Source organism: Octodon degus, unplaced genomic scaffold (genome assembly GCF_000260255.1).
Source record: "Octodon degus isolate 3935 unplaced genomic scaffold, OctDeg1.0 scaffold00034, whole genome shotgun sequence".
NCBI lineage: Eukaryota > Metazoa > Chordata > Mammalia > Rodentia > Octodontidae > Octodon > Octodon degus.
In genome coordinates this window covers 1,635,922-1,646,582 of record NW_004524610.1, presented here as the reverse complement: position 1 = coordinate 1,646,582, position 10,661 = coordinate 1,635,922, and the positions used below count along the sequence as shown (strand labels likewise).

General features: G+C 47.4%; 1 non-coding gene and 1 pseudogene across 1 annotated transcript; both read right to left on the bottom strand.

Moving 5' to 3' along the window:
* Positions 1–513: 513 nt before the first annotated feature.
* On the bottom strand, positions 514–3,589 carry LOC111811991 (annotated as a pseudogene).
* Positions 3,590–9,760: 6,171 nt separating this feature from the next.
* On the bottom strand, positions 9,761–9,870 carry LOC111816559. The gene has a single exon (XR_002820923.1). It is a non-coding gene; the product is annotated as a U6 spliceosomal RNA (small nuclear RNA).
* Positions 9,871–10,661: the final 791 nt, after the last annotated feature.

Here is a 10,661-nt window from a genome sequence, read left to right as displayed (position 1 = left end):
AGGAACTGCATTTGCTTGGAATGCTGGGCAGCCATCCTCAGCCGCTAGTCCAGTGTAACCCTCGCCTTATGAACCATGAAGAGTTAGTTTGGTTACAACCCCTGGGATCACACTAGCTTCTATGCTGCCATGCTCATTGTTAGAAAAAGGTGAGTATGCACATCCTAATCTGTTAGTTCCTGGGATTGTCTCACTTTTCCCAAAGGACTGACTATTGGTCAGGTAACCCCCAAATGCTGAAAGCGAGAGCACACAAGTCCAGGTCTGCAGCTCCTTGGGGGCAGACTGGTGGTATGGCTGCACTTTTGTGGAAAAGAGGCGCCTTCCTGCAGAAGCCGAGCTGAGTGCAGTCCCACCCCATGTCTCAGCCTGAGGTACATCTCAGTGAAGGCAGGTAGCTGGGCTTCTCAGAGAAGAGAAGAGAAGCAGTTTAAGAGTAGAAAGGCAGAGGAAATCTGGAAAAGAACCATCTTGATAGATTTATCCCACAGTGTGAAGGGAGAGGGTGAAGGACCTAATGGCACTTGGCTTAGCCTGCAATTTCTGTCACTGTGGTGACCAACTTCTGCCTATTCCATGGGGTCTTGAGCTGCTCAGGCATGGGGAACTCATTAAAATCACCACCTTCTGTAGGGATGAAGAGGTCCATCTCAGAAGATTTGGCACTGACTATCTCACAGACCGAGGAGTTCTTGCTCAGGTAAACGTGCAGCCATCTGTTCTGTTAATGGAAATGGTTGGCACTTCACCCATTACCTGAACTTTGACAGCTCTACTGTTGATCAGCTCCACAATGCCCACCGCATCACCGAATACCAGATCAAGTTTCTTACAGTTATCTACTATAATGGAGTTAGTTTTGCCCTTGATTTGCAATGTTGTGTTGACACACTTGAGCAAATAAGGCTCCTGTTTCAACTCTGTGTTATCAATCACTAGGTTAGAAACACTCTCCTAGTTTTCCACTCTCCACTTCTTTCTCTCCAGTTCAAGAAGTGTAGGTTCCTTCTTTGTGGCTGGTTTGGAGTTTAGGTGAGGAGAATGGTTTGGGGTTACTGTGTACTGGACCACTCTGAGCCTTCAGAGCAGGATTCTTGTGAGTCTTCATATCATCAGATACGTGCTTCAAGGCATGCGTAATGCCCCCCATTAATCTGTGCAAGCAGTGCTGAGCAGGAAGCAGAGTCATCAGAGCCTGAACTGCTGGTGACTGGTGGGGAAAGGTAAGCCGGGGGGGGGGGGGACCTGATCCTGCAGAGGGTCCAGGTGGCAGTCCATTCAGTTCTTTTACCACTGGCCCCATTTTGCTCCAGGTCAGGCCGGTAGTAGGAACTCCTTGGTATAAACCTGCAGTTCTGTCCATATACTCAGGCAAGCTTTCACCCAGTCGCGTGCTTCTTATCCACATCTTTGTGCTCCTTGAGGACTCTATTTGTATAAAGCACGGCAGCATCATTCATTTCTTTCACATAAGGCCCAGGTTCAGAAGCCATCGCCACCCAACCCAGGGCCTGGATGCTTCCACTGACAGCTGACAGGTGATTGGACAGCTTGCTGCCTCATTTCTTCTCCCGAAAGGTTGTAACTTCTTGGATCTGCTCTGAGATAGGTGCCAACAAACTGGAAAACTTCTTACCGGCTGGCTACTAGCACTGAGAAGCTGTGACCAGGAGAGCTCACTCCAGCTTCAGACCTGTTGGTCTACAGTGGGCAGGGGAGCTGGCTGGGAAGGCCCTGTTGGTGAGTGGGGGAGCACAGCTTTCAGACCTGAGCGGAAGCCTTGTGTCCACACACAGCTGTTTTTCTGGTGCAGAGCCGTTCTTGCTGTCTCCGGGCACTGACAGAGACTGGACACCTGATCAGCACGAGACCCGTGCTAAGGGCCCGTCTGAGCCGATGCTTTCAGGTGGACCAAGCTCTGAGGTCTGAGTGGACGTTGGTGAATGTTATAAGCCAGCACCAAGCAGCGCTGATGGACTGTTGGTTTGTATGCACTGCTCATCCACAGGCCTCGGTCACAGCTTCCCCAACGACTGTCACCAGCTCTCAGCCCTAAGCCCAAGTTGCAGTACAATTTGTTGGCACTATCCTCGACAAAGCAGTAGCCTGATCTCCCAGCCCCACCTCAGCCGATCTGGGGAAAAACAGTAGAGAATCGCCCAGACTGTCGGGCTGTGCACCTGGCTCGTCATTGCAGCTGGAGGGAAGGTGGCCAGGCGATCAGCTGGGCACCGACATGTGTGGATGGCTCATGAGAGCTGTGCCCTGCCTGGGAGCATGCGCAGCAGCACCGACAGATGGGTAGGGAGGCGCGTGGAAGAGGCACGCAGCAGGCGCCCGCAGACTGGGACTTCCTTAGTCTTGGAACTCCCTGGTCTTGTCACTGGCGCTACGGGCTTCCCTGTTCTCCTCCTAGCCTGGCCTCTGAGATGTTTTTCACTTAGGGAAGTTGTCATTTTCTTCTCCATTTCGTGTTAAGGCTGAAAGTACTTTTTACATGGATTTTGAGTCTGACAAAAATAACTTCTCCAAGACAGGGCTGTCTAGCACCGGCTTTTAGACTGCCTTTTGGTGTGAATAGTTGGTTTGGGATTTTCACGCAAATTGTTTCACAGGTAAACTAGAAAGAGTGTGGTTTCTCTTCATCTACAAAGTTCTTTGCCCTGTATCAACCAACAAAGAACCTATGCTTCTTTTTCCATTTGTTTTTGATAAAATATTATTTTTCTGACCACAGAATTTTATAGCCACACTCAGGACATAGGTAGTGAGTTCAGAACCAAATTACAAAAACACGGGTAGAGATGATTCCAGATCTATGTGGTCAACCCTCCTCCCTTAAACTTTTGTCTTCATCCTTTACTGTAGTCCAAAGGAAGTAGAGTGGCACATAATTTACTAGCATAGGGACACAGAAGATGCCAACAGTAGACAGAACAACTCTAACCATACTCTGGTTTGTTCCTGCCTATGTCAATGTCACCATCAATCACTAATTCTGGTCGACAAGTGACTTTTCAAAACTTTTATCAAGAATTTTTCTTTCCTGGTATGCCTATCTTTTGAGGTTCTGCTGGCCCTGAAATAAATCCTTCTAAGATATGCTGGGGACCTTGTCCTCTAAGGTCACTGCAGAAGCAAGGCCACCACTCTGGTCTAGCCCCCAGACAGATCCTCTTTCAGGTCCTTTCTCAGACCCCTCTCTCCAGAAGAACATATTTCTTTTTGCTCAGTTTTAGGTTCTAGAAAACCCTTTTTCCGATCCTGGAATGCACCCTTTCCTCTCTACATGCAGGCTGTCCTCTGCACCTCCAAGTCCCAGGTGGAGCTGTCACTGGTGTTGACCCAGGGCTAGGGCTGAGCTCACCTGTGTAGAGAGCAGGTGACAGCGCAACAGCGAACTCCGCAGGAAAGGCTGCTGCTGTAGTGTGCGTGCACTTTTTCCTGCAGCACACGCAGGTGCAAATCCCTCACACGCACTTCTGAAGAGCGGGCCTGTAGCCACCGCGCACCTAGCTCTCTGACCCCACATGCGTGCTGCCTTGGCCCCTTCCTGCCCTGGGTGGTCCGTGTGCTTACCTGTCTGCATGGTTAATTCTGCTCATTCAGGTTCTATTTTTTGGTAGGATAAAGTGCTTTGCCCTCTTTTCTATTTTTAAATACAAAGTTGAGAGTTGTTTTAAGTCTAACAGTTCTTTCTGGTTCCTAGTAGGTATAGCTATGCTGAAATAGGAGAAATTTGTTCATTGTTTAGTTAGTTTCTTTCTGTTTAACTTTTAAAAAAGCCATACAAAACATATTCCCAGAAAGTAGATCAAACACAAGCCACTTTTCATTTAATGAATAAAATATAGCTATAGATGAGCAAAAAATTAGTCTATCAGTGAAAACTAAAAAATCCCATCTAGGTGTGGTGATAAATCAGAATCACAGCAACTTGCTCTGGAAACTCCAGAGCTCAAGGAAGAGAGGTGCACCAGGGAGGACTCACGGCCCTTGCCAGAGCAGAGGCCAGTGAGCGGTCAGGACCACTTCCTGGTGTGCTTTTTTTACCTTGGAGACAGAAGGCTCTGCAGATGTTCGCACCCCACAAGGCGGCCTAAGGCACTTGGGGGTCATTTTACATGAATGGGTCCTGGGGCTCAGGGAGTGCAAGGCAGGCAAGAGCGCCAGCCTTCGGGGGGGGGGGGGGGGGGGGCACTGCGGGGTGGTGGGGGGCGGCCCGAGGGGCTGGGAGAGGGTCCGGCCCACGCTGCGCCTGGGGGGGGGTCTGGTGTCTCTGACCTTCTGGCTCCATCAATGCGATTTGAAAGTTTTAATGAACGTTTTTCACAGGTAAACTAGAAAGAGTGTGGTTTCTCTTTGTCTACAGCCAGTAATTTCTGTAGAGAGATTATTTATAAATCTCTACCTCCCTCTAGGAGTCGAGCTGCTATCTGGGGCATTTCTTCTCCGGGCAGCAGAATAAAGCCACAGGCAACAGGAGTCTTGTCCAGGTTCGCTTTTCCGGGGCTGCTTCGGGTCAGGTAGGCCCACGACGCGTCCCAAGTCCCTCCACCCCGAGTGCTCTTGGCTCTGCCTGTTCTGTTTATAGATGCTCGAAGCCTTGCTGCGAAGTGATAATGAGGCTGTGAAGGTGGCTTGGTGACTCGTCCCAGGAGGACGCGCAGAGGCAGCCCAGAGCTCGAAACGCCCTTCAAAAGCACTTGCTCTCTTGGGAATGTGCAACAAAGGCAGCCCCGCGAACCAGCGCCCCTTCCTGTAGGGCGCAGTCGGCCTGAGAAATTCCAGCACATTCCTCTGCTTCAAGAGTATGCCTAATAAATTCTCGTCTCCGAGACTCCCTTGATAGGGGTTTAAAATCCTCACAGTAGGCTAGGCCTTAATTCCGGGCTTAAGAAATCTGTGGGGAGTGGGGATATTATGAAGAGGAAAGGGTGACCGCTTCCAAGACAAGCATGTTTGGCCCCTGCACCCACGAGCCGATGCTATTTCTAGCTAAAGGTTGGTTTTTTATTTCTCTCTCCAGGCAATGAAAGTTGAGGCAGAGTGCCGAGGTCAGCAGCTGTCACCGAGGGCAGCGCTGCCTCCTGGCTTAGGCGGCAGCGTGACGCTGACGGGCTCAGAGCAACTTGGGGTCTCTGGAAGTGAGTGGAAGAAGTGGGCCATGGGGAAAAGGCACAGAGCTGGCTTTTGACCAGGGGCCATGCTCTGTGGCTGCACGGGCTGGGGGCTGCAGGCAGAGCGAGGGCCCGTGCAGGGCGGGAGGCGAGGCGCCCTGGCTGCAGGGGAGCGAGGGCTCGGGCAGGACCCTGAATTTCCGAGTGTCTCCTGTCCAGCATTGTGGGCAGAGGACTCCCCGGGACCTGCTATCAACCTGGCACCTTTGGTGCCCAAGCTCGGTCCCAAGGTGACCCCCATGCTGTTAAGCAGTGTGAAGCTTGCGGGAGGCTCAGCTTGGCACCCAGCCCCGCGTCTCTCCCCAGGTGAAGCAGTTTGGCATCCCCTAGCCTGTCAGTTGCCTTGAACACCCTCTCCTTCTGGGCCTAAGAAAGCCCAAAGGAGACCGCTGGCTGGTGCGGGACCTCTGTGCCGTCAGCTCCGCCACCACGAGTCTGCACTCCGCGGTTCTCAACCCTTGTACCCTCCTGGGGCTGCTTTCCCCTGAGGTTGCTTAGCTCACTGTCTGGATTTAAAAGATGTCTTCTGTGTTCGGGTAACAAATGTCAGACAATCCACTTTTACCTTTGGATGGGAGTATCCAGAGACAGGATAAAAAGGCCAATTTACCTGGATCTGTTTTTTGTGAGGTTTTGAAGTTTTCCGTATGGTTTTAAGTGCTCTCCCACACTTTGGTGTTGGGGAGGGAAACACTGGCCACAGCTCTAGCCCACTGTCCACATGCTGATTTTAATTGCACCCTATTACAATATGGAGACAACATACTGCTATGCAGCTCAAATAAATCAGACTGCTGGAAAGGTACACGAGCCCTTCTCCACCACCTGCCGACCGCAGCTCTAAGGTCGCCTGGAGAGCCGTCAGAGTGCAGGCCAAAGTGAGTGATCTTTTGACCTAAAAGAAAGACCCAGATGCCTGGGCCCAGCAAGAAAGGGAGTCATTTGCTCCATCCCAAGACCCCAAAATAAGAGACAGCTTAGAGAATTCCTGGGGGCTGCAGGGTTCTGCCAGATATGGACACTGGGATTCACTGAAAAGGCTATGTGCCTCTGTGCTAGCAAGGAAGGAAGAGGAAAGGGAATTGTTAAATTGAACTTTGGAGTAAAATTTATCCTTCCAGACGATGAAACAGCGCTATGGACAGCTCCAGCTCTGAGCATCCCTGGTGTAGGCATACCTTCAGCCCATTTGTAGATGAGCAGAGACATGCAGCATCAGGCGTCCTGGCCCGAAGAGCAGCCCTTGGGAGAGGGCTGCTGCCCGTGTACTCTGTGGCTGAGGCCGGCCTCCCTGCCCGAGGGCACTGCCCACTACTGTCCTCCTGATTAGGTAAGCTGACAAACTGACCTCGACAAAATCTGACAGTTCAAGTGCCACACGCTCTTCCAGATGTTGGGTCTCTGGGTTAGTGGTTGAGGACATCATTGGCTTTCAAATATCTGTGTCACTCAGTATCAGGGACTGCTTTGTGCAAATCCCTGACTCATTTCAATTCACTGAACCTGTTCACCCACAGAGCTTGGCCCCCAACCTAGATGGTCGAGCCTTGACTGATGAACTTTTTACAAGTCAGCCAAACCTGTAGGAGTCTGTGCTTGATGCTGAGCACACCCCGTTTATGGATAGAAGTAGCTTAGTCAAGCGTGAGAAATGTTAGCCTGGATATGATGCCCTTACCGCAGACAAGGTGCTCCTTGCTGGTCCTCCAAGCTGGTCTGCTCAATGAGCCAAATTATGCACCTTGATCAAACGCTGAACTGGGAAAAGGGAATAAAAGTAAACATTTATGCTGATTTGAAGTATGCTTTCACCACTGTTCATGCCCACAGAAGGCCGTAGATCTCTCATAGGGGAAGGAGAGCAAATCAGAAAGAAGGATGAAATCTCTCAACCTCTAACTGTAATTTAGAAGCCTAAACAATGCCACCATGACCCATGGCAAAGGGCATCAAAAAGTAAATGACGCTGTTACTCTCAGAAATCACAAGGCAGATAGAGCCACACAAGTAGCAGCTGAGGGCTCCACTGGGAGAACAGATGATTAAAAACCCCAGCGATCCATCGCGAGACACTCCTTGACACCATCCTCAGGCTCTGTAGTGAGCCCTTCACCATTCCAAAGAAGAGAGCAAACGGGCACAGCAGGAAGGGGCCCGCGTGGACCAAAGTGCTAGGACTTTGCCACATGCCTGGCTGATTGCCCTCAGAATCTGGCCTCCGCTTGGGTGAAGTGTCATCAGGACGTCACCCCTGGAGCACGGCTGCTGCGAACCATCTTTTAAGCTCTTACTGTTACATTCCTAAGTTAGCCTCGATCTGAGCCTCGCTTAGCCAGAGGTGTCAAGCCTGGGGGAGGCCTGACCCCATCTGGACCTATGCCTCCACCTAGATTCCAGCATCCTGACTTTCCCCTTTGGAAGGCCAACAAATAGATTTTATGGAGGTCGAACCATGAGGGGCTATAAATATCTCTGGATGCTTTTCTGTATTTATTCTCTGTGGCCAGAAGTGTTTTCTACAAAGACTGAAAAGCCACTGAGGTCTGCAGAGTGCTGCTGAGAGAACTTGTTCCTAGACATGGGCTGCCCCTAACAATAGGCAGCGACAACGGACCCGCACGTGTGGCAGAATAACCAGAAAGGAGTCAAGAAATGGGTGGGGTGTACATCCAGCACACAGGACGGAGCGCTCGGAAATGTTGAAAGAATGAAGAGGACTTCAAGGTCAGTACTGCTCAAGCTCAGGCACCACGGGTCGGCGCTGCCCAAGGCTCTGCTCTTTCTTATTTTAAAGAGTCAAGAAAAGTAATACATAAGACATTAGGAATAATACACAGTGTTTAAAAACCAAGGGGGTGGTATCCAGCAATAGTTGTTATGTTGCACATTGTTCTCTTCAGTGTAGTTGCCAGATTACCAGATATAAGCATGTAACACTGGTCAAAATTAAAATTTTAAGCATTAACTTCTACCTTTAAAAAAATGATAGAAATTAGTACAATCATCTTAGCTATCCTGCGTATATATGTACATGATTTTTCTTTTTTTCCTCTTTTTTCTCCTTTCCTTCACCCCAGCTGTTCATTCCTTTTGAGCAGTTTCTTTCCTTTTTACTATATCTATTGTACCTTTAAGATTTGGTTTACACATTCAGGTTCTTACACTAGAGGAGACGATACACTGTTTACACATGTGGATTATGCATTCACTTACGAGTGTCGCCTCTAGTTGCATTTATTTACCTATAAAAGCCTCAAGTTGGTCTTTCTTAATAGCTGAGTAATGCCTCATTGTGTAAACATAGCACATCTTCTTTACGCACTCCTCGGTCAGTGGGCATTTGGCTTGTTTTCAGGATTTAGCCATGACAACTTGCACTGCTATAGACATGGGTGCGCATGGATCACTGAGGTGTGATGTTCTCAGTTCTTCTGGAAAAATACCCAGAAGGGGACTAGCTGGGTTGAATGGGACTTCTAATCCTACTTTTTCTGAGGAATCTCCACACTGATTTCCACAGAGGTTGTACCAGTCTACACTGCCACCAACAGTGGAGAATGGCGCCTTAACCACACAGCCCTCCAGCACCTGTTGTTGGTTGATTTCTTGATGATAGCTCCTCTTTCTGGAGTGAGATGGAATCTCATGCTTGTTTTAATTTGCATTTCGTGAATACCCAGTGCTGCTGAACATGTTTCATATATTTGCCATTTGTATTTCTTCCTCTGCGAAGTGTGAATTCATCTCAGATGCTCAGTTTTGAATTTTGGGGGAATAATATGGTTTTTTTTGGGGGGGTTCTTTATATATTCTAGATGGAAGTCCTTTGTCTGAGTGAATGTTGGCTAAAGTTTTTCTTAATTTGTGGGTTTCCTTTTCACTCTGCTGCTGGTCTCTCTTGATGTGCCAGCACTTTTCAGTATGACGACACCCTAGTTACATCCCAGTTATCCTAGTATGAGGTGTTGTCCACGCAGCTTGGATTTTAGCCATAAAATCTCTGCCTACCCTTATGTCTTCACCAAATCTGCCTACTTTCTCTTCCAGTACATTGTTTCTGCATTGATGTTTAGATCTTTAATCCATTCTGACTTTACTTTTGCATGGTGCTAGACATGGACCTAGTTTTAGTTTTCAGCATGTGGAAAGCCAGTTTTTCCAGAACCATTTTTTTAAAAGGCTATCTTTCTTTCCATGAATGTGTTTGGCATTTTTGTCAAAGATATGGTAGCTGAGTGTGTTTTTAGTTGTGTCTGAATCTTCTGATCTGTTTCACTGATCCTCAGGTCTTTTTTGTTTTCCAGTACCATGCTGATGTTATCATAGTAGCTCTATCATATAATTTCAAGTCAGGGATGGTGATGCCTCCTGCCTTGCCCTTCTTGGCCAGGATCGTCTTTGCCATTTTAGATCTTTTCTAGTTCAATATGAATTTTAGGAATATTTTTTCTAGATCTGACAAGTATGCTGATGGAACTTTAATTGGGATTGCATTAAATCTGTATAACAGATTTTGGAGTACAGCCATTTTCACAATGTTTCTTCCTATCCATGAGCAAGGAAAGTTCTTCCACTTTCTGAAATTCTCTTTGAGCCCTTTGAGTACTGTAATTTTCACCCTTGCGCAGGGGCCACGCTAATCTTCTCTGTATCGTTCCAATTTTAGGATATGTGCTGCCGAAGCAAGCACATGTAATTTTCATTGTACAGATCTTTTAATTCCTTTGCTAGATTAATTCCTAAGTATTTCATTTACTGTGTGCTATTGTTAAGGGTGTTGTTTCCCATTTTCTTTCTCAGTGAGTTTCTTGTGTACAGGAACGCTATTGATTTTTGGATGTTGACTTTGTATCCTGCTATGCTACTCGATTTATTTATTAATTCTAAGTCTCTTGGTGGAGTTTTTTTTGGGTCTTCCATATAGAGTATCACATGATAGGCAAGTAATGGTAATTTCACTCCATCCTTTCCAATCATTATTTCCTTTATTTTTCTCTTTTGTTTAATTGTTCTGGCTAATGTTTCCAGAATTATATTGAATAGTAGTTGTGACAGTGGACATCTTTTTCTTGTACCTGATTTTAGAGTGAAAGCTTTCAGTTTTTGTGCATTTGGAATGATGTTGCCTGTTAATTTGTCAGAGGTGGCTTTTAGATTGTCGTAAAGACCATCCCTTCCAATTTTCTGTAGTGTTTTTATCATGAATGACTTTATCAGAAGCTTTCTCTGTGTTTCTTTTTTTTTTTCTTTGCAGGGAAGTGTTTATTCCACTGAGCCATCTCTCTGGCCCCAGCAAATCTTTTTTTTTTCTTTTCAAAGTTTTATTGATAAACATATAGCAATAAGACAGTTTCAAATCAAATCGAAAGTACAGTTTCAACAAATAATACACTGCATACATTCTTCTCAGTGGTTAATTGCTGTACAAGATGCAGACTTGTGATCCTACTTACAAACATCATTAGAAAAAATCATTCTATT